Source organism: Vulpes lagopus, chromosome 10 (assembly GCF_018345385.1).
Source record: "Vulpes lagopus strain Blue_001 chromosome 10, ASM1834538v1, whole genome shotgun sequence".
Lineage (NCBI taxonomy): Eukaryota > Metazoa > Chordata > Mammalia > Carnivora > Canidae > Vulpes > Vulpes lagopus.
The window spans coordinates 65,615,234-65,638,917 of record NC_054833.1 but is presented as its reverse complement, the minus strand read 5'-3'; the positions used below and the strand labels follow the sequence as shown (position 1 = coordinate 65,638,917).

General features: G+C 43.2%; 1 pseudogene; it reads left to right on the top strand.

Moving 5' to 3' along the window:
* The first annotated feature begins 2,754 nt into the window (after positions 1-2,754).
* LOC121499376 lies at positions 2,755-13,572 on the top strand (annotated as a pseudogene).
* The last annotated feature ends 10,112 nt before the right edge of the window (positions 13,573-23,684 follow it).

The following is a 23,684-nucleotide window of genomic DNA, read 5'->3' as shown; positions in this document are numbered from 1 at the left end:
AAGCTCAACAAAAGACCTAGGAGTTGGCCTAATAAAGAATGCACAGGACAATACAAACATTTATAAATGTTCATTTAAAATACAACATTGGTCAAAACAGAAGAGCTTACATTTGGAGTAGAGAGAGGAAGACAGTAAACAGATAAACATATGTCAAGTAGAGATAAATATCATTAAGAAATTTTAAAGGTGGATAAGGAGGATCATGAATGGTATAATAGGGCTCCCCTATTTTGTGAGGGAAGACACTGGTGTTAAAGATGACATTCAAACAGGATTTGAAAAAGGTGAGTGAGAGCTATGTGGATATTTGGGGATAGAGTTTGGCATGTTGATGAACAGCCAGGAGGCTGGAGTGGATTAAGGATGGGTGTGGAGGGTAAAGTAGTGGTAAGGGGTAAGGAAGAATGATATGAGATGGAGACTGGATCACTAGAGCAATAATTTTCAAACTTCTTTGATCTGACCCACAGAAAACACACACACACACAAACACACACACACACCCTACATCATAACCAAATATGCACACTCACAGAACAGAAAGAAAAGTGCATTGAAACAAGACATAGTATTATTACATGTAATGCCCTCTAGGACACCTGCGTGACTCATGGTTGAGCATCTGCCTTTGGCTCAAGCCATGATCCTGGGGTCCTGGGATCGAGTCCTGTGTGGGACTCCCTGTGGGAAATCTATTTCTCCCTCTACCTATGCCCCTGCATATCTCTCTGTGTCTCTCATGAATAAATAAAATCTTTTTAAAAAAGTAATGCACTCTAGTTTTTTCTTCATTTCTGTTCTATTTCACTCTCTTAAAATGGTGGTTGTGTGGTACTACACTGATTACAAGAACCCTTAATGAACTTCAGATTTTATTCTGAAATGAGAAGCCAACCAAAAATTCTGAGCATAGGAGGTAGATGATCTAATCTGCCATATTTTGTAACTTAAATTGTATTCTTAAAATTTACTTTATGGAAACTTCAAACATACAAAAGTTGAGGCAATAGCATAATGAACCCTCCTTTATCTATGACCCAGTGTCAATAACTATCAACAATTTGCTGTTTCTGTTGCATCTATCACTTTATTTATTTAAAAGATTTACTTATTTATTCATGAGAGACACAGATAGAGAGAGGCAGAGACACAGGCAGAGGGAGAAGCAGGCTCCATGCAGGAAGTCCAATGCAGAACTTGATCCTGGGACTCCAGGATCATGCCCTGGGCCGAAGGCAGGTGCCAAATCGCTGAGCCACCCAGGTATCCCCACCTTACACATTTAAAATAAACCATTAGGGAGCTTTGGGATTTGGGGAGTGGGTAGTGTGGCGATGGGGGAATCTAGCTGGTAGAGTATTCCATGGGATTTCCCTACTGAATCCAAAACTGTAGAGGCCTCAGCATTCCTTCTGAAATCCCAGCACGAGCATCTCAAGGTTGAGGTTTTACTTTCTTCACAGTAGCATTTTTTATAGATGTCCAGTATTCTGGGTAGAAAAGTACTTGGAAAGGCAGGATCCACGGCACAGGTATGAAGACTAGATAGGTTGGATTTATATAGAGGCTCTCTTCCTGGGGGCTGGGGTGGGTAGTAGAGGTGGTGGTAAGCCTGGGGGTTTGTCCTAGAAGTTGGAGTATGCACCCTCTGAACACCTCATGCTTTTGGAAACAATAAAGCAGACACCAATAGGGGCACCAGGGTGGCTCAGTGGTGAGTGTCAGCCTTGGGCTCAGGTTGTGATCCCAGGGTCCTGGAATCGAGTCCCTCATTGGGTTCCCTGCAGGGAGCCTGCTTCTCCCTCTGCCTATGTCTCTGCCTCTGTGTGTGTGTCTCTCATGAATAAATAAGTAAACTCTTGAAAAAAAAAAAAAACCCCAAGAAAAAGACACCAACAACTCAACTGTCTTAGGTCTTGTCGCAGTAGAAGCAAGTAGAACCAAGTAGAAGTGCATTATGGATGCGCCCATCACAGAGAGTTGGCTGTAGAAGGTACCCCCAAAATGCTAAATTAACTGAATCTAGATACATATAAAATTAATCACCAAGGGATCTGGAGGACTGTCACGCATATGTAAGTGTCTAGCAAACAGGAAATAATAGGAACAATGCAGCACTTTTCTGGGCTGAGACCTGTAAACATCATGGTAGTAAGAACAGTGATACAGTAGGTATGTTCATCGCTCGGCAGGGTTCCTTGCACCTCTCCGCGTATCTCGGGGGACAAGAACCCGAAAGGCCACAGGACCGGTGCTCTGGGCTGAGGGTGCATGAACGTGGGAGCCAATGAAGCCCTACCCCAGAATGCGAGAGCACAGAGCATCCGCCAGGATTCCTGCAAAGATGCGGAACCTCAAGCGTGGGGCTGCTGTGCTGGGTTTCTGAAGCAGCGCTGCGGCTCCGCTTATTCTGTAGTGACCAAAGGGACTAGCCCACGGGGGGAGACCTCTGCTCCCCAGACTGACGATACTCCCACCTGACCCCAAACACTAGGCAGTCCCTGAGGCTTCAGTAAACGCCCGCAATGGTTCCTGTCCACCGTAGCTGGGCTGCCAACGCCAACCTCTCTTCTTAGGGCCACGCGAGGGCTTGTCGCTGAGCGCAGGGCAAGCGGGAGAGTCTGGGAGGTTAGCGCCGAGCTTCAACGCATCCCTGCCGGGCTTTTCCGAACCCAGGCACCGGGCCGACTGGACTACATTTCCCAGGAGCCTCGGTGCGCACTTCCGCTTCCGGCTCCTTTGTGTGGACGCCCTCCGCTCGCTGCGAACCCGCACTTGCGGTCTTCCAGTGCAGTGACCAGCTCAGTGTGTGGACCGGGGAGGAGCAGACATTGGACAGGGGTGTGTGTCCAGCAGAGGGTTGCCAGGCTTGGGGGTCTCGCCGCATCCCATGGGGGTTCTCCCTGGGCCCGCTGACCTGACCGTAATCCCTTCGGCTGGAGCTGGGTTGCTGTCAGGGCTTGGACACCTTGCCCTTGCCCTCAGCTCTGGGGTTTGTGTGTAAGTGATGATGGTGTGTACGTGTGTTTAAGTCTGAGCCATGTCCAAGTCCTTTGCTCGGAAATGGGCTGAGAGCTCGCACAGCCTGGAGCGCTTGGCTGGAAGGTGAGGCAGGTAGGGCCCAAGGCCCTCAGTGCTCCCAGGTCAGAGAACATCGCGTGCCTCCCCTTGTGTCCTTGCAACCCACTGCATGGTGGAACCATTGCATAGACTCCAACAGTGTTGATGCGGGAGGGCGTGGTTGTAAGAGATCCATTTGTCTACCATTTGCCTACTTACCCAGAAAGCCGTTATTGCTGGGTGATGCATCCATAGGCGAGTTACTGAACTTGGCCTCTCCTGTTCCTTATCTGTGAAGTGAAGTTTATTGTTCCTAACTTAAGTGGTGATTGTGTGGATTAAATGGAAATTTGATGTCAAACAGTTGACACAGTGTGGGGCACTAGGTAAGGGCTCAATCAATAGTAGCAGTTGGGAATAGTAGGTATCCACCTCCTCATTGGTACATAAAAAGCAACTGACACCCAGGGAGGAAAGTTACTTGTTCCGGGTCATCTAGCCCTCTGGTACATAGAAATAAGAATCCAGATACCTTCATTCCCAGCGGGGCACTTGCCACCATCGCCTGCTCTTGCATATCCTTCAAGTATGGTGACAATATCTTACCTGTTGTCTGTGATTATCTGTGTTCCTGGGTGTCTGTTTCTGCAGGGCCTGGGGGAAAGGTTATATTGAGACTCCCCTGTGAATAGGGCTGCCTGAACCAAGAGTGAATGCTGACCTTGTTGACTTTAGTTTTAGCTCCAAATATACTGCTTTAGACTTCCTGATTACTGTTATGAATGTGGTCTCAGACAATGAAAGAAAGAATACAATGAAAAAGAAGAATTCAACCCAGAATGTCTTGCTAGAGTTTCTGGGAGAATGCTGGTAATCCCCAGGAAGAGACATGGAGGATTTGGGTGAAGTTGTTTTACCCAAATGGTGCAAAGTCTGTGGTTATGGAGGATCAGGGCCACAAACTCCAGAACAGAGGTAAGAAACACACATGAGAGAGAGGTTTCTGCTGTTAGCTGGGCACCTACAGTGTGCACACAGTCTCATTTTAGTTTTTCTTTACAGCAGCCTTGTATGTGTGGGCAGCTCTGAGACCTTGGGCAAACCATCAATTTCCTCATTTGTTAACAAGTGATTTATGGAAAGCATCTGGTACATTGTGAGTACTCAATAAATAGTAGTAATTTTACTAATATCATTCCCTTTTTACTAGAAGCTCCAAAAAGTAAGACATCTTATCACCCTTCCATACTCTATTTTACCAGATTCCTCTCCAAAGGATGGGAGAGGGGGAAAAGTCAGACTCCTTGGATAGAGAAAAGGAAATGGGCATGGAGAAGCAGATGATTTGATCTGGCATTCTAGCACATGGGAGAGGCCAAGTGCAGATCTGGGTGCACCTGCACTGTCCACTGCCCAATTCTGGTAGGATTGAGAACTGCCCCCGACATCCTTCTAGTCTCTCTTAAGAAGTATTCTCTCTTGAGATACAGAAGGATGGGCCAGATTAGGGGCTTCCATGGTCTAGCTGTAGTCTCTTTGGTTTTCCCAGACATCCTGCTCTTGGCCCCTCTGATTTTCCAAGGTCCTGAAACTTATGAGTTCCTGTCTCTACCCCACCCTTCATGGGGTCAGAGTTCAGTGCAAGGAGGGGACAGGCATCTTGTGGGAAAGTAGGGGCTTGGGGTATGTATGGTCGACCATATACATTGATGATACCTTTTGTTTTCATAAAACAAAGGATAGAAAATCCTATAAAATTTTGGTTAGTGGTGCTATGCAGAAAATAGAGTGAGAATTAACTGATACATTATCTTTACTGAATGCTTACTCTATCAGGTACTGATTTGGGCCCTTTATATACACTACTGAACAATGCTTCAAGGTGGGTACCATTGTTATTCTCATTTCTCCAATGAGGAAGCTGAAGCACAGAAGAAACTTCTCCTAAAGCCATGTAGAGCTAGGATTTAAGAGCAGGCAGGCAGCCCCGGGGCAGGTGTTCTAATGAGAAAGCATTGTAGGAGGCACAGATTTGGTTTTTAAATCATGAAACTCTGTACTGTTACAGTAATGGCTTGAAATTCCTACTTCTTCCCAAGACAAATCCACAAGGGGCTTTAAAAAAAAAAAAGATTTATTTATTTATTAGAGAATGAGAGACAGCACAGGGAGGGTAAAGGAGAGAGAGAGAGAATCTCCAGCAGATTCCTTGCTGAGTAGGGAGCTTGCCTAGGGGTGGGGGGAGGCTCAATCTCATGATTCCCAAGATCATGACCTGAACCTAAATCAAAGAGTTAACTGATTGAACCACCCAGGCACCCCCTAAAATGGGGTTTAAGTCTTGCTTTTTGGTGGTTGGGGAGAGTGAGAGTTAAAGAAATAATGAACTATAGAATATTAGGAAAACAATTATATATAGAATAGAATAAACGGCATATAATCTTACCACCTAGAGATAAGCTCAAAGAAGTGCTCAAAGTTAATATTATCAGTTTTTTTCCCCAGGAGGCAAAAAATCAAAATGGGAAAGGAAATTGAGAGAGAGGATTGGTCGATGGGCATGGAGTCAGACAAAGGAGTTAGGGGGATCATGAATTCATTTTCAGCGCTTTGGGCGTACTGCCACTAGGGTGCTTAGGATACAGGGGAGCATGAGATGACAGGCTACAATTTAATGGATCACATGTGCAGTGGAGCGAACCTAGAATGGATGCAGACTTAGTGGGGGCCTGGAGTACTCAGGATCTGGTGGCTGATGCTTCCTGTGCCCTAAACTGCTAGGATGGGTACTATTGCCCTTTGCCTCTGTGGCAACTTTTTCTCATTCTATGGAGTTGGAAAGTTTCTCCATTAGTGAATAAAGGAGTTGAGGCAGGAAGTCTGGAAGCTTCCAGCCAACCCTAACGGTATCTGAGGTTATGTTGGAAGCCTCATTACATAGGTGTCTGACCATATGACAGCCAGGGGCAGAAGCTCTTTTTGTCCTAAGTGGCTATTTCTAACATAATAGGTCTGAGACACATATCAATAAACTGGATTCCTTTATTACTCTTGCCTTCTAGTTCTGCCATCTAGGGAGTCTGCCCTTTTCCAAAAGGATAGATATCTTGAGGAGAACATGGCTGCTCTTTTCCAGACAGCAAAGTTGTCCCAGGTGAGTTGGGGATTTACCTCTTGCCCCTAAAATCTCATTTTAATTCCTGAAGCGAATAAATTTATGTCTCATTGCATGAAGCTTATCAGTCCTATTAGAAAACAGCTGTTTCAAAAGATAGGATCAAGAGGTTGGGATGAACCACCACCAACCTGGCGACTAGTGTTCCTTATTGTGTGGAAGTAGTAGTGAAGATGGAGGCTCGGCAGTCTGTCCATCAGTTGGCAATAGAGGACAGAGGGAGGGGGAGGACTGTGAGCATGGTTGGCAGAGAGTCAGGCTTCCCTTTGTCCACTTGAGGCATTAGGCTTAGATCAGCAAAGGCACATGAAATATCTTTTGTATTCATCTGCTTAGAATGTTCTCCATGGGGAGAAAAGACCCATACACAAATCTGGGTGGCACAAATCAGCACATTTACTGATGGCCTACTTAATAAAGTGCTTTAGGGAAAATGTTGTATGATTTCAGAAGAGGGTGAGCAAGAGTGTCTGGCTGAGAGAGATTTGAGAAGGCTGTCTTCATTCAGCCAGCATTTTTAAGCCCTTTTAAGGAGCCCCAAGCTAATAGAAGCAGTGAGACTTGAAGTGGGCCCTGAAGGATGAGTAGAAATTTTTTAAAAAAGATTTCATTTACTTATTTGAGAGAGAGAGAGCAGGGTGAGGGGCAGAGGAAGAGGGAGAGAAAATCCTGAGCAGGAGCCCAACATGGGGCTCAATCTCAGGACCCTGAGATCATGACCTGAGCCAAAATCAAGAGCTGGTGGCTTAACTGACTGAGCCACCCAGGCACCTCAGATAAGTAGATTTTTAAGAAGAAGGATTTGGGAACTCAGTGACTTAAATGGCTTAGAATTGAGGAAAGATACTGCTTCCACTGAGACAAGAAAAAGGGAAGTACAAAGTACAATTGAAATCATGGATATATTGTCCTGTAAAAACTTAAGAAGCTTCTGATCTGTCTGCAGTGTACCAATAATCACACACAAAATTCTTCCCTAGATAAAAATCTCAAGTTTGGTATATTTCTTAGTTTCTTATTTACCATGTCTCTTTCTTAATGAAGATAACCTTAAGGTTTGCCAAATAATAAACTTGGTTTGGAATGCCGTATCCTTAACTTGATCTTTTTTTGTAGGGCTAAGTCACTTCGTTTAGTTGAGAAGTTTTAATGGGCCTTTATTGTTCAAAGCCTTTTTAAGACTTACTTTCTATTGTGTGAGATCTAGAAACTGTGCTTTTCCGACCATGTGAAACCCCAGATTTCTGGATTGTGTATTCCCTTTTATTTTAGCTTGAAAATTGGTAAATTCCTTCTTGAGCTCAACTCTTTTTCTTTGCCAAATAGAGCCAGAAGCATCCTGCATAAGCCAGCATTCTGGCTCTTTCTACCTTATTCCCCCAGAGCTGCAGGCTGAGTGAATTTTTGGTCTTCCTTCCCAGTTACTAATCACTTTGCCAGTGTCAATCAAGAGTCTACATCATTCCAGCCTTAACTACCCATGTCTTTGAAGCTTGCTGCCTGAATATCAAGCCAATGCCCCTGTATATTTTAGGTGTTTGTTAGGATATCTTCTTTTTCAGGGTGCTAGTTTCTGAATTAATTAGGATTGGTTAACTTGTAACTGGTGTAATGGAGAGACCCAAAATGCATAATGGCCCCAACATAATTAGAAGTTCATTTCTTGTCCTCATAACCATGAGTGGGTCAGCAGGTTGATAGCATGGCCATTCAGGGTCTTGAACTATCTGAAGCTCTAATATCTCTACCACATAGCTCCCAAACTCATGTTCGGGGTTATCTCCATGTCCCAGCCACAAGGGGAAGATAGTAGCAGAATATATGTGAGTCAGGCCTGGAAATGGTGCGCCTTACTTCTGCTTGCGGTCTCTTGGCCACATCTAACTGCAAAGGAGATTGGGAAATGTTTGTCTACCTAGAAAAGTGAAGAGGGGAGTGTACTTTAGTGGCAGTTAGTAGCTTCTGCCACTCTCCTCAAACATTTAGGTTATCTAGAACTTTCTTGCTATTGTAAATAGATAAGAATCTGTTGATAACTTCCTATTCATGTCTCTGTTAATTTTATTACATTGATTTGTAGATAAGAAATTGATATGTCAAAGGGTATACATATTTTAAGACTTTTTAACCTATGAGTCAATATGCCTTTGACACTATGAACATGATTGGTTCCATTTCCTCTACATTTCATGAATCTCCCCTAATTTGCCTTATTCAACTCTTACTTCTAAATCACATGCAGGGCTTGTTGTTGTTCAGGGCTTGTCATTCAAGGATGTGGCTGTGAACTTCACTGAGGAAGAATGGAGAGAACTGGACCCTGCTCAGAGAGACTTGTACAGGGATGTAATGCTGGAGAACTATAGGAACCTAATCTCCTTGGGTAAGGTTGGGTCCTCACCTCAGGTAGGCATTTTGGGATGCCATTGCTTCCTAAAGATTCCCATGCTCCTATTAAGGGATGATCAGAAAGGAGGCTTTGTGGGGAGTGCCTAGGTGGCTCAGTCAGTCAAGCACCCGACTCTTGATTTCTGCTCAGGTCATGATCTCAGGGTCATGGAATTGAGCCCTGAGTCAGGCTCTGTGCTTAGCAGGGACTCTGCTTTTCCCTTTTCCTCTGCTCCTCTCCCTCCCCGTGCCCCTCATCCCTCACCGTACGGCAGGAAGGAAGGAAGGGGGAAGGAGGGTGTGGTTAACATTTTCCTACAGAATCTAGAGCAGATCCTTAGACTGTTTATTACCCTACTTTTGTAGAATATGTTTAATTGCTTTTGACAGTTACCTTGTTTTCTGCTCTTGAAAACACAAGAGTGGGACTGAAAATGGGGTGGTCCTTTGTCTTTGAAACTGACAATCACATTCTGTTTCTTTCACTTGAGTAGGCTTTCCATTTTCTAAACCTGATATCATCTGCCAGTTGGAACAAGCAGTAAATCCATGGATGCAGAAGGCAGAATTGCTAAGAAGCAGCTGCACACGTAAGTGAGAACCAGGCAGACAACATCTTTTGAAATATGAGTTAGGGGTTCCTTCCCAAATCCCAAATCCTCCTGTAGAAAATGTTGAGGCCCCCTCTAAGTCTCATCTTCATTCGGACATATCAGAGTCTTGTGAGCCTAACTCTACTTCTTCCCAGACTCAAGGAAGGATACTTCCTTCTCAAAGTTAGAAGCCTGACATTTGATCCAGAGATCACTGTTGTACTTCACTCTGGCATTTTATGAGGTCATTCCCTTTTCCTCTCTAGTAGCTGGGGCCTTGCCTTCATTTACTTTGTCTTTGTTGTACCTAGTTTTTCCCTACCTAAAAAGTATGAAGAGAATGGAAGAATTTGAATGTAAGTTTAAAGAATGTGATCTTACATCCAATTTTAAGGTTGTAAAATTGATAGAATTTATTGACTGTATGTGGGAGGTAAGGGAGAAACAAAGATAATTTCTGGGTTTCTGGGTTGGCTGTGTAGGTAGATGGAAGTTCTCTTCCCTGAGATGGAAAACACAGGAGAAATAGCAAGTTTGCGGGAAGGAGGTGGTGTGGTGAAAGAGGAGTTCTGATTGTTCTAAATTGTTTGAAGAGTCTATAGCAGATGTAAACCAGTGATTCTCAAACAGAGGTGATTTGGCCCCATGGGACATGTCTGAAGACTGGGAGGGTGCTATGGGCATCGAGTGGGTGGAGGCCAAAGATGTTGCTAAACATTCTGCCCCTCACACAAAGACTTGTCTTGCCAAAATGTCAGTAGCACTGCAGTTGAGAAACTCTGGTCTAAGTAGGGTGTCTGGAAGGTAGATGAATATAAGGAGGAGATGTCAAATGGGTCTTCGTGAAGGAAAGAGATCATAACTGGTGGTACAGATTTGAGAAACATCTGAGAATAGATGGTAATGAAGTCATGGGAGTGCATAAGATGTGAAAATAGAGAAATAGAGCATAAAAAGAATTGCAAGAGAACCTAGAAGCAAATGAACATACACATTTAAGTATCTGCTAGCTGTATTTATCTGTCTATATCTATATCACTTGTGTAATTTTAAAAAACCACATGGGGGAAAATGGTGTCAAGATAACAAAATAGTAATAATTTTTAATAATAGATGATGGCAGTAGAGGTACGTTATACAAATTTTATCAATATAAATGAAGGAAAGAGAATCCAAAAAAGATATTAAGAAAGGGTGGCCAGAGTAGAAGGAAACCAGGTCAGATTGTTGTCATAGAACCCAACAGAAAAGAGCATTTGAAGGGTCCCTCCTCATAGTGCTCATAGTGATATATGGTAGAGAGGTCAAGTAAAGACCTGAAGAGTGTCTGTGGAGATTTATAAGTTGTTCCTTCTTTTCAGCTAACCTGATAATGGATTAGTCCCCCTGCCACTGTTTCTCTCCTCTGCTTAACTTCTATTCCTGTCTTTTAATTTTTATTTTCCTATATTATATAAGGTTGTCACAGGCACATGCTAAGATTACTTTGAAAATAGTCCAGCTTGCAAAACACATGTGCTGTTTGTCTTACTCTTAATAAGGCTGAAAGACTGCTTACAAGATCCCCGATGACAAAGTCCCAACTTTACAACCGTTAAAATGTCTGTCATGTGTAGTTTACCCATAAGAAAGCTGAACTAGTATTAGTGGTAAGCCTAATCCTCTGATCCTCCTAAAATTCCTGCATTCTCCTGAACTTTGACCCTCTTTAGGTCTTTGATGGTGTGTATATTGGGGGTATGTGTGTGTTATTTTGGGAGGCCCAGAGACAGGAGAAAAAAAGTGAAAGCTGAAGGTAATCTCTGGTAAATAGTAACACACAGGGTAGTAGCAAAGGAAAATATGGTTAATGATCTTATTGAATCTGACAGCAACCTCAGGCATCATCAAGGAGAGTTACTAGAGAACTGTGCCAGTGGGAATGGAAGATGTAGGCATTGAAGGATAACCCTAGCTGGAGTGAACTCAAGACAAGGGGCAGAGGGGACTGCTGGTGGTGGTGGTATCAAAAGCAAGGAAAGATTCCAGTGGTTCAAAAACGAGGGGCAGCTATTATTCCTACGTACAGTAGCAATCATATTTATCTTCTCAACAGACTGTAAATCTCTCTTATAGTATCTCAAAGGAGGTACTATATCTGTTTTATTTATCATTGAATACTATAACATAACACAGTGCCTAGCCCACAGTAGGTGTTCAATAAATTATTTGTTGACTACTTGACTTATATTTGTGACTAATAGTATTTGTGCAATTTTATTATCTCATTCCTGCTTTAGCCATTTCCTTCTTCTAGTACAGGGAACACTTTTACTTTTCCCCTCCAGATTTGGAGACCAGAAAGTCAAACCTAAAGGCGGTATTTTCTGAAAAAGAATCATACCAAGGGATAAGTATGGAGAGAAGCACAGGGGCTGATGCAAGGACTTCTGGTTTGAAAGAAGCCCAGGGATCTACAGAGATTAAAGAGAATGCTCAGGATAGACTCTGGAAAGAAGCAACAGTTATCTTCAGAAAAGAACTTCTATAGCCAATAGTACCCCGAAATGTATTGAATCTGGTAGACATGTTAGTCTGAAGTCAGACATTGTTATACAATCAAGACATCCTAAGGAAGAGAGACCTTATATGTCTGATGCTCAGGGAAAGAGTTTCAAACAGAATTCAAAATTGATAAGACATCAGAAAGATAGCACTTATGAGAAAGCTCTTCAGTGTAATGAATGTGGTAAAATATTCAGTGATTGCTCAATTTATGCTCAACATTGTAGAGCTCATAATGGAGAAAAAAATTTGGAATGTAATCAGTATGAGAAGACCTTTGGTCATGGTATACACCACACTGAACATCAGAAAACTAATATTGGAGAGAAATCTTATGAAGATAGGAAAGGGTATAAGTGGAACTCACAACTTACCACCAAACATCATCAGAGTGTTCATGGTGGGAAGGAATATAATGTGCAGGAAAGAGCCTTAATTCAGAATGCACCATTTATTCAACATCAGAGAACCAAACATGGAGAGAAACCTTATGAATGCAGTGAATGTAGAAAAACTTTTGGTAATTATTCAGCCCTAACAGTACATCAGAGAATTCATACTGGAGAGAAACCATATGAATGCAAGGAATGTGGGAAAGCCTTTAATCATAATGTCTCTCTTAGTCAACACCAGAGAATCCATACTGGAGAGAAACCCCATGAATGTAAGGAGTGTGGGAAGGCTTTTATTCAGATAACACACTTTATTCAACATCAACGAATTCATACTGGTGAGAAACCTTATGAATGTAATGAATGTGGTAAAGCCTTTAGTCACAATTTATCCCGTATTGAACATCAGTTTATTCACACTGGAGAGAAGCCCTACGAATGCAGTGAATGTGGGAAAGCCTTCAGTCACAACTCTTCTCTTATTGTCCATCAATTTATTCACACTGGAGAGAAACCCTATGAATGCAGTGAATGTGGCAAGGTCTTTAGTCAGAGCTCACATCTCTATCAACATCAGAGAACTCACACTGGAGAGAAACCTTATACCTGTAACGACTGTGGGAAAGCCTTTAGTGATCGATCAGCCCTTATTCGACATCAGAGAACTCATACTGGGGAAAAACCTTACAAGTGTAGAGAATGTGGTAAAGCTTTCAGCCAGAGCTCAACCCTCATAAAACACACAAAAATCCACACTGGAGAGAAACCTTACACCTGTAAAGATTGCGGGAAAGCATTCAGCCAGAGTTCATCCCTGACACAACATCAGAAGATTCATACTGGGGAGAAACCGTTTGATTGCCACGAGTGTGGGAAAGCCTTCAGTAGAAGCGCCCATCTTACTCAGCATCAGAGGATTCACACTGGAGAGAAACCCTGTGAGTGTAATGAGTGTGGCAGAGCTTTCCGGTGTAGTTCAGCCCTCATTAGGCATCAGAGACTCCACGGTGGAGAATCACTCTGAATGTGTGGTCATTTAGACTCTTTACTTTGTTAAATACCAAAGAATCCTATTTTCATGGGTTATGATAATTGTGATCTTTTTTTTGGATGGCTGAGAATGCTCTCCTCCTGTTTTCTGCAAAGAATTAGCTGCCAGATTACCAAAAATACATGTGAAGAAATACTGATCTGAAAACTGGAACAGCCCAAGAGACCAACCATCAATCTTTCTCTGTGTGTGTGTATATATATTTTTTCCACTGTACCCCAAAATGACTAATGTCACCATGAAGTGATTTTTTTTTTCCTGACCTCAGGAATAGGCTGTTCCAACATGCAAAGCAATTCCAGTTGTTCAAAATTGAGCTCACTTCCCCTCCTTGTACTGATTGGAATACTGCCATATCCAAGTTAATAGACTCATGGTTGGTCATATATTCGGATACCACCTTTCTATAAATCTTTGCCTTAATATACAATCATTCCTACCCTCTAGCAATACTATCCTCACTAAAAGGGCTACTTTGAACTCTCCCTTCCTACTGACTTTCCTATCCATCTCTTCTATTTTTTTTTATTTCTTTTTTCTGTCTCTTCTATTTAAAGTGCTTACACAGTGTTAACTACAGCTTGAAGTTCAACAGGGCTTGAGTTTCAGAGCTGAAGAGCACAACTGAAGATAGAGAAAAAAAATTTTGTTCTGAAAATTTTAAGACAAAATATTCTAAAGAAATGGTGACATCTGGAAATAATTATTGAAATACATGAACATTTTAGTAACTTAGAAATTGAAGGCAAGAATAAAAATTTAGAAATTGAAGGCAAGAATAAAAAAAGAGTCCTCCATAACAGTGACTGCTATTAGAATCAGAGCTCTTCAGATAATGTTTGTTAACATCTTAGGCATAGCCAGGTCCTTCTGAAAACTTTTCTTTCCTGGAGCCAGCTAGTTTGGGTTGTGGAAAAACATTTGCCCCCTCCTTCAGAGGCCTCATTTATGATAACCCAATATAGAACAAATTTATTATGGCTAAAACTAATTTATGTGGTTAAAAGTGATTGACTTACTTGTGTTGAGTGAAGGGAAAATTAATATACATGTTACATCTCAACTTCCTCCAAGATGCTTGGATAATTTTCACTATTGTGCTGAGCACATTATATGGTGATCTCAGGCTTGATTTCAGGATTGTGGGAAGAGATCTTTGTTGATTAGAGCAGGGCTTTCTGCCTTTTCTGAGGGGGTATTAATACTTTTTAGTGTTTTTTTTTTTTAAATCATAGGTAATTGTCACATTATCTTTTCAATTTGCAAGTTATTCTCCTTTAGGACCAAACTTAAAGTCTCACCTTCTCCCTGGTAACCACAGTTGGAAATAATCTCCTCCTCTGAAAACCTTGGCCACTCATTATATTCCTCATAAGTGCCTATAAAACATTTTTAGTTCAATCTTATGTCTGGCTTTATCTCCAACTTTAACAATTCTCACCATGAGGAACGTAACTATCTTGTTTGGTCTTTTGTTGTTGATTTGATTTTTTATTTTATTTTATTTTTTTATTTTTTTTTTTGATTTGATTTTTTAAAAAGATTTTATTTATTCATGAGAGACACAGAGAGAGAGGCAGAGGGAGAAGCAGGCTCCCCACAGGGAACCCAGTGTGGGACTCAATCCCAGGACCCCAGGATCACGACCTGAGCCAAAGGCAGATGCTTAACCACTGAGCCACTCAGGTGCCCCTTGTTGATTTTAAACAAAATAATACACACAGTTTTAAAAATTCATATGGGTTTTTTCCACGGAAAGCCATCCCTGTGGTACCTTTGTTTTTTTTTTTCCTGTGGTACCTTTGATACACATTGTACATTAGATGATTTCTGGATATGTTTTGCCAAAGTCATGCATACAAAACATAGCGGCTTGAGATAAGCATTTTGGGGGAAAAAATCACATCATACTTACATTTTACTTAATAAGAATTCAATCATATGCACCAAGACCCTCCTCCAAAAAGCCCAACAGGTAAGTAAATTAGTGAAATTAGAAATACTGTAAAATCATATTTTACATATAACATTCTGTTTATACATTTATGCATATGAACACATAATAGCATGTGTTATCAGAGTTTTACACAAAGCTACATAACTGCATCTTATGAGCAATGCAGAGATTTATAAGCACAATATTGATAATACTCTATTTTTACCTTATGGCCTCACTACAGAAGGTAATTTTGTGACTCTAAAGAATTGAGAGGCACAGCCAATACATTCATGTACTACTCTATCCCTCTCCACAAATGGTTTTCCTCAATTGACCAGAGGCGATTATATCAGAAGATAAGCCAATACACCCTAGTAGAAAGGTTGCTATGATACAGCAACATGGAGAACTGAGAAACACCTCTGGTGAATCTAGGTAAAAAAAAAAAAAAAATCCATTTCCCAAAATAAACCTGGCCTTAGGAATCTGGTAATTGCCTCAGCTTGTAAGGCAGACCTAGTTTAATTCTCTTCTTTAGTAAATGTAAGAAAAGAAAGCTACCTGGCTTCTGTCCTCCTTGAAATGTAACTCAAGAGGTAGGCATGACATTGATATTCTTTTCCTTTTATAAGCATAAGTCAAGGCAGATTCAGTGTACAAAGTGCCATTTGTTTTTCCTTTACTTGTATTTTAGCTCTCCCCAAGCACCTTTAAGAAGATCTCCCAGACAATACCAGCTAATACTCGTAGTAAAGATTTATTACGTGCTAGACCCTGTTCAGCCACCTTTGTATGCATCAGCTCATTCATTTCTCCCAACAGTCTCAGGAAACTGATTTCCAGAACCAATCTCTTAGATAGGTTCCTCTTACCCCTCTTGTATAGAGGAAGCAGTGATGACTCAGAAAGGCAAAGTGACTGGCCAACCTGGAAACAGTGTGGAGCTGAGATTTAAGTCCGGTAGCCCAGCTCAAGAGTGCTTGTTCTTAACCTCTTTGCTATACTGCCTCTCTCCATATGTGCGTATGTATGTGTGGCCCTGAGCTAAGTGTTGAGGAAGGTTGCTGAGCATGCCAATCACCAGGGCATGATGGAACCAGCTGCTAGGGATGGTGGAAGCCAGTGACTGACGTAACTACAGGTGTCAGAACTTGCTTTTCTCTGTGTTATACACTCTGGCATCCTTGGGGAAGACAATATGGCAAGAGTAGATGGCTTCTTGTATTGGCTGAGAGGCAGAGCTCTGAGTTAGAGCACTCTTCCATTAAGACACCATCCAGGGCAGCCTTGGTGGCTCAGCAGTTTAGTGCCACCTTCAGCCCAGGGCGTGATCTTGGAGACCCTGGGATCGAGTCCCACGTCAGGCTCCCTGCATGGGCCTGCTTCTCCCTCTGCCTGTGTCTCTGCTTCTCTCCCTCTCTCTCTCTCATGAATAAATAAATAAAATCTTAATAAAAAACTTCATAAAAAAAAAAAGACACCATCCAAAGGGAGCCTCATTGGATGGGACAGTATTATCTGAGATTTGTTCCTGTGTAGGCTCCAAAGGAAAGAGTTCTGGATTAAGAGGTGCTTTCTCGGATCCCTAGGTGGCGCAGCGGTTTAGAGCCTGCCTTTGGCCCAAGGCGCAATCCTGGAGTCCTGCGATTGAGTCCCACGTCCGGCTCCCGGCTTGGAACCTGCTTCTCCCTCTACTTGTGTCTCTGCCTCTCTCTCTCTATGACTATCACAAAAAACAGGTGCCTTCTCTAATATAATCCAGGTTATGGTGCCTACATAGGCAACTGCTGTAAGTGTAAGAAGGTACTAAATGGTTTACAGGAAAGTCAGAGTGGTTTTCCTTGGATAGGACAGCCCAAATTTATTTACCAGTCCCTTTTATTTTTTTAAAAGATTTTATTTATTCATATCACACACACACACACACACACACACACACACACACACGGAGAGGGAGAGGGAGGCAGAGACACAGGCAGAGGGAGAAGCAGGCTCCATGCAGGGAACCCGAGATGTGGGACTCAATCCCCTGTCTCGAGGATCAGGCCCTGGGCTGAAGGCGGTGCTAAACCGCTGAGCTACCTGGGCTGCCCTTACCAGTCCCTTTTAGAGAGTCTGTTGTTTTTGACAGCTCCTATGTGGTAATTAAGATTCATGAATGTGACAAGCCCACTCTTGTAGGAGCAGAGGACAGTGGCTGACTTTTTCCTGAAGAGGGCGAAGTCTTGCCCTCTCCCCTTCCTTTGTACTTGATGACTGACAAAGGAATAAGCACCCATGAGAAGAGATTCAGAGGCTTTTCTGTGGGGTAAATTCAAGAGGCCAGAAAGGAGTCTGAGGAAATTAGGAAAAGAAAGAGAAAATTCCTGAGACTTGTTTCCTTTTTTTCTTGTCATTTTAAGGGTGTGGCATGTGACTCCTGTGATACTTCAAAATTATTCCTAACCCACTGTTGTATGGATTTATGTCATTACCACCTGCTTACGATGAGAGGAAAGGTCTCCAATAGAGGAGGCTTGAAAATCACAGAAGAGTCTAGGGAATCTTCCTGCGAAGATGATCCATGTAGAGGGCAGTCACTTTCCTCTCGGGCTCCAAAAGAGGTGCCAGTGGTTATTTTTCACCTTTTAAATTTTTAAAACATATTTTTAAAGGCTATTTATTTTTCTAATCTCCCACCCAAAGTGGGGCTCAACCTCACGCTGACCAAGAGTCCCACGCTCTTCCGATGGAGCCAGCCAGGTGCCCATATTTTTCTTTTTCTTTTTTTTTTTTTTAATGTTATTTATTTATTCATGAGAGACACAGCGAGAGGCAGACACACAGAGGGAGGAGGCGGCTCCTCGCCGGGAGCCCCATGGGGGACTCGATCCCCAGACCCCAGGATCACACCCTGAGCCGAAGGCAGACACTCAATCATTGAACCACCCAGGCGTCCTGGGCGCCCATATTTTTCACTTTTGCAGTGTGTCCTCTGGCTTTTCTTCTAGGGGATGCTCACATTCACGTAGTTCACCGGGATCCTGTTCCTGCTTCCGGAGCCCAGCCTTCCTCCCTGTGATCTCTTGTTCATGAATAAGGTGGGGACGGGAAAGCTTTTCCCCCTTCCGACAGCCCTACCTGCTTCGATGATAAAGACACAGAAGCTAGTCAGTCACTTTCCTCCTGCCTTCGGTCTTCGGCAGCTGCTCTTTGAGGCGGGTTTAAGCTTGGGAGGCCGGGGACACTCAGGGTTGTCATGGAGACCAGACGCGGACTCGGCGGGTAGGGGCGGGGCGAGGAGCGTCACAGCTGCTGATTGGCTAGGGAGACACGTCACGCACTGAAAGAGTCCCATCTGCGCAGGCGCATTGCTTTCCGGGCCAAGGAGTGTGGAGCCGTTTGTCCCCGCGTGTGCGTTTGGATCTTTGCAGGCACCTGCTCCGCGAACCCCAGGGTGGGCCCCCGGGTCCTCATCGACCCTGGGGCAGAACCGATTCCCGCGTGGCCCCCGCGTCCTGCCTCTGCCGCCACGTCCAGAGCCCCCCAGCGGGGCGAGCCGGTCCAGCCACGCGCTCAGCGGGGTCGCTCCGGGAGAGGCTGCGCAGCCAGGCGGGTGCCGGCCTGGGGGCTCGGACCGCAGCCCAGCGACCACCCCCCCCATGTGGATGCACTTCTCCAACCTTGCCATAGTGAGAAGACCAAAGATTTTATTTCATCCCTCTTCACCAAGGCATTTAACTTCTCAAAAAATAAAGATGGTAACTTTTTTTTTGTCCCCCCCACCTTTTGGGGAGAAATATTTAGGCTGATTCTTTTAATGACAATAAGAATAGTTTTTTATAGTAAATTTATTTTTTATTGGTGTTCAATTTACCAACATACAGAATAACACCCAGTGCTCATCCTGTCAAGTGTCCCCCTCAGTGCCCGTCACCCAGTCACCCCCCCCCCTCCCCTTCCACCACCCCTTCCACCACCCCTAGTTCGTTTCCCAGAGTCAGGAGTCTTTATGTTCTGTCTCCCTTTCTGATATTTCCCACACATTTCTTCTCCCTTCCCTTATATTCCCTTTCACTATTATTTATATTCCCCAAATGAATGAGAACATACACTGTTTGTCCTTCTCCGATTGACTTACTGCACTCAGCATAATACCCTCCAGTTCCATCCACGTCGAAGCAAATGGTGGGTATTTGTCGTTTCTTTTTTTTTTTTTTTTTTTTTAATTTATCTATGATAGTCACAGAGAGAGAGGCAGAGACACAGGCAGAGAGAGAAGCAGGCTCCATGCACCGGGAGCCTGATGTGGGATTCGATCCCGGGTCTCCAGGATCGCGCCCTGGGTCATAGGCAGGCGCTAAACCGCTGCGCCACCCAGGGATCCCGTATTTGTCGTTTCTAATGGCTGAGTAATATTCCATTGTATACATAAACCACATCTTCTTTATCCATTCATCCTTCGATGGACGCCGAGGCTCCTTCCACAGTTTGGCTATTGTGGACATTGCTGCTAGAAACATCGGGGTGCAGGTGTCCCGGCGTTTCATTGCATCTGTATCTTTGGGGTAAATCCCCAGCAGTGCAATTGCTGGGTCATAGGGCAGGTCTATTTTTAACTCTTTGAGGAACCTCCACACAGTTTTCCAGAGTGGCTGCACCAGTTCACATTCCCACCAACAGTGTAAGAGGGTTCCCTTTTCTCCGCATCCTCTCCAACATTTGTGGTTTCCTGCCTTGTTAATTTTCCCCATTCTCACTGGTGTGAGGTGGTATCTCATTGTGGTTTTGATTTGTATTTCCCTGATGGCAAGTGATGCGGAACATTTTCTCATGTGCATATTGGCCATGACGAAAAGAATATTACATAGTAGGGCAGGACAACGTTTTCAGATATTTTTGGTGTGCAAAATAATTTTCAAGTGTTTTAATCTTTAATATGAATTGACGTCTCCAAGTTTTTATTTCGGAGCTTCCCTCACAATCCTATTTCTCCTTGTGTGGGACCCAGGAAATTTAACAAAAATCCCCTACCCCCTGGACAAGCAGAGAAGGACTGACTCCATTTTGTGCTGCACCCGCCTTGTGCAGACCTGTTTAGGGCACTGCCCCACCGTAGTCAAGCCCAGGGCACACCCTAATCGGAAATCGACTCAGTGATAGGCCAGTTCAAATGGATACTTTAGGGTAACATGTAATTCAACCGGCCACCTGCGAGTGGACCAGCAGGACGTGCAACTTTCTGTGTATCCCATTGGCCACTGGCCCCTATAAAGTTGCTAAGCCTCTTAGTCTCAGGGTCTAAGTCCCTGCTCCGCTGTGTCGGGTATACTTGGACCCAGGCTCGAGCTTGTAAATAAGCCCTCGTGTTTGCATCGGTGTCGGCTCCTCGGTGGTTTCTCGGATTCACAATCTCGGGCACAACACTTGAAAGACGTGAAATGACTTATTATGAATTATTATGAAATGACCACTATGAATTTTCTAGTAGAAACCTTGAAGTAGACTTCAGGAATCAGTTTCAAAAGGAAAAGTGGGGGATCCCTGGGTGGCGCAGCGGTTTAGCGCCTGCCTTTGGCCCGGGGCGCGATCCTGGAGACCCGGGATCGAGTCTCACCTCGGGCTCCTGGTGCATGGAGCCTGCTTCTCCCTCTGCCTCTCTCTCTTTCTCTCTCTCTCTCTGTGTAACTATCATAAAAAAAAAAAAAAGGAAAAGTGCTCACCATGAACTAGAACTACAAGACTAATTATTAAATGTCTAACTACAGAAAAACACTTGGCAGTTGAGGAAGTAACTTTACAGAACAGTTTGCAATTAACAGTGACAGTTAATTATTGTTTTAAAAAGTGGCCCTCTGGGGCTGTGGGTGGCTCAGCCGGTTGAGCAACTGACTCTTGGGTTTTGGCTCAGGTCATGATCTCATGGGTCATCAGTGGAGCCCCACATGGGGCTATGTGCTCAGCAGGGGAGTCTGCTTGAGGATTCTCTCCCTCTGCTCCTCCTTTCCTGTGCACACGATCTCTCTTTAAAATAAATAAATAAATATTTTTTTAAAAAAATGGCCCTCATTTTGTTTCCTTATTTTTTTCCTGTGTCTGCGGTAAGGAGAAGGATAAGTCAACATGAGGACCCATGAATAACTTAGTGGTTTGGGTTTAAACTCACACAGTATTAGCATGGACTTCTCCCAAAGTTGACTCACACAAAAGTTGGGAGGCAAGTAGTTGATTTGGAGGCGATCCTAAGAAGCATGGTGAGGGAATAGGGAAGTGAAACAGGGAGGAGGGAAAGTCAATAAAGGGCAGTTAATGAGCAAGTGACCATTGAGGCTCAGTGCTTCTGTGGACCCCCTGAGAGACTGTATAGATTACATCTCAGGCTCCCTAAGAAGGGTCCAGGAATCTGGGTATTTATTCACCAACTTCCATTCCTCATTGGTTGAGGTTTGTTTTTGGAGTATTTTTTTAAAAAGATTTTATTTATTCATGAGAAACAGAGAGAGAGAGGCAGAGACATAGGTAAAGGGAGAGGCAGGACCCCTGCAGGAAGCCTGATGTGGGATTCCATCCTGGGACCCTGGGATCATATCCTGAGCTGAAGGCAGATGCTTAACCACTGAGCAACCCAGGCATCCCTGCTTTTGGAGTATTAACTGGCACCTTTGTACACCTTTGCAATATGTCTGGTTGTATCTTTTTTTTTTTAAGATTTTATTTATTTAGAGAGAGAGCATGAGAATGGGGTGAAGGGCAGAAGGAGAGGGAGAGAGAAGATCCCAAGCAGATTCTGCACTGAGTGTGGAGCTCTACCTTATGACTCTGAGATCATGACCTGAACCAAGATCATGACCTGAGCTGAAATCAAGAGTCAAGTACTTAACTGACTGAGCCACCCACATGCTCCAGAAGTGGAATTTCTTGGTCAAATGATACCCATATTTTAAACACATATTGTTAAGTCGTCTCCCCCCCACCCCCCACTAAAAGTCACCGATACCTTCCCCCAAGGCTTGTGTTGCTCCCTTTGGTCATGTGGGCATAAAATTGAATACCTGCTTGTGACAAGAGAATCTCAGTGGGTAGGCCAGGCAACTATGAGGGTCGGGGCTAGGCTGAGGGGAAGAGTGTTTTCATTTCTTACTGTTCACAGAGGACAGAAATTGCAAGCTAAGATAATATCAATGACAATTTTCTTTCACCTTATTTAGACACTGGGGCTCAAACTTCCTGATAATTTTTAGGAAATTATAGAAAAAATAACAAATCAAGTGTAATTCCCATTTAAAAAGAGGATTTTAAGGTAGGGAATCTCTAAAAAAATTTTTTGGGGCACCTGGGTGGCTCAGTTAAGTGTCTGCCTTCAGCTCAGGTCATGATCCCAGGGTCCTGGGATCAAGTCCCACATTGGGCTTCCTGCCCAGCAGGGAGTCTGCTTTTCCCTCTGCCTCTGCCACTCTCCTGCTCGTGCTCTTTCTCTGTTAGATAAATAAGATATTTTTAAAAAATTTATTCTTATATATAATAAAATTGGAAGATAGTTAACATATTAGTGTCAGGTATACAACATAGTGATTGGATAATTATATATATTATGGAATGCTCACCATGGTAAGTGTAGTTACCATTTGTCTCCATACTATTATAATACTATTGACCGTATTCCCAAAGATGTACTTTTCATTTCCCTGACTTATTTATTTTATAACTGAAAGTAATTTTCTTTGTCTATTTTGCCAATCCCTCTATCCCCCTACCCTCTGGTAACTACCAGACTGTTCTCCGTATCTGTGAGTCTTTTTCTGATTTTTTGTTTGTTTTGTTTTATTAGATTCCACATATAAGCCGGGGAAACTTGATTTTACACGTTCTTCATTGCAGAGATGCAGCCTCTCTCATGGAGAGGCACATGTGGAACTTGGTGCACCAGCTGGTAAATTTTCAACAACTAGTTTTCAGGAGGGGGAGAAGGAAGAGACCTGATTTGTAGAATTAGCCATTTTCTGTGGTGTAAATAATCCCATCATGCCTAATTTCAGGCTACCAACAGCACTGAGTTGGGAAGAAATGGGCATGATTGGTTCTTGTGTTTGGTACAGGAGGACTCCAACACACCAATAGGAAGGTTTTTCTATTTTATCAGAAAAATAGGTGTTAGTCACATTCTGTCAATTCCATTTACTTACAATGAGGAAAACAAGGGTAACGTTTCATAGGCATTTCGAATACCTTGAAATTTTCCCGAGTGTCTCCATAACCCATACTCTCAAAGGTCTTCTGTTTTCTTTTTTTAAAAAATTTTTAATAAAATATTTTATTATTTATTCATGAGAGACACAGCCTGATGTGGGACTTGATCTCGGGATCACGCCCTGAGCCAAAGGCAGATGCTCAACTGCTAGGCCACCCAGGCATCTCGATCTTCTGTTCTCTAACTTCCTTTTTCTTTTTTTTTAAAGATTTTATTTATTCATTTATAGAGACACACAAAGAGAGAGAGGCAGAGACACAGGCAGAGGGAGAAGCAGGCTCCGTGCAGGGAGCCCGAAGTGGGACTCCATCC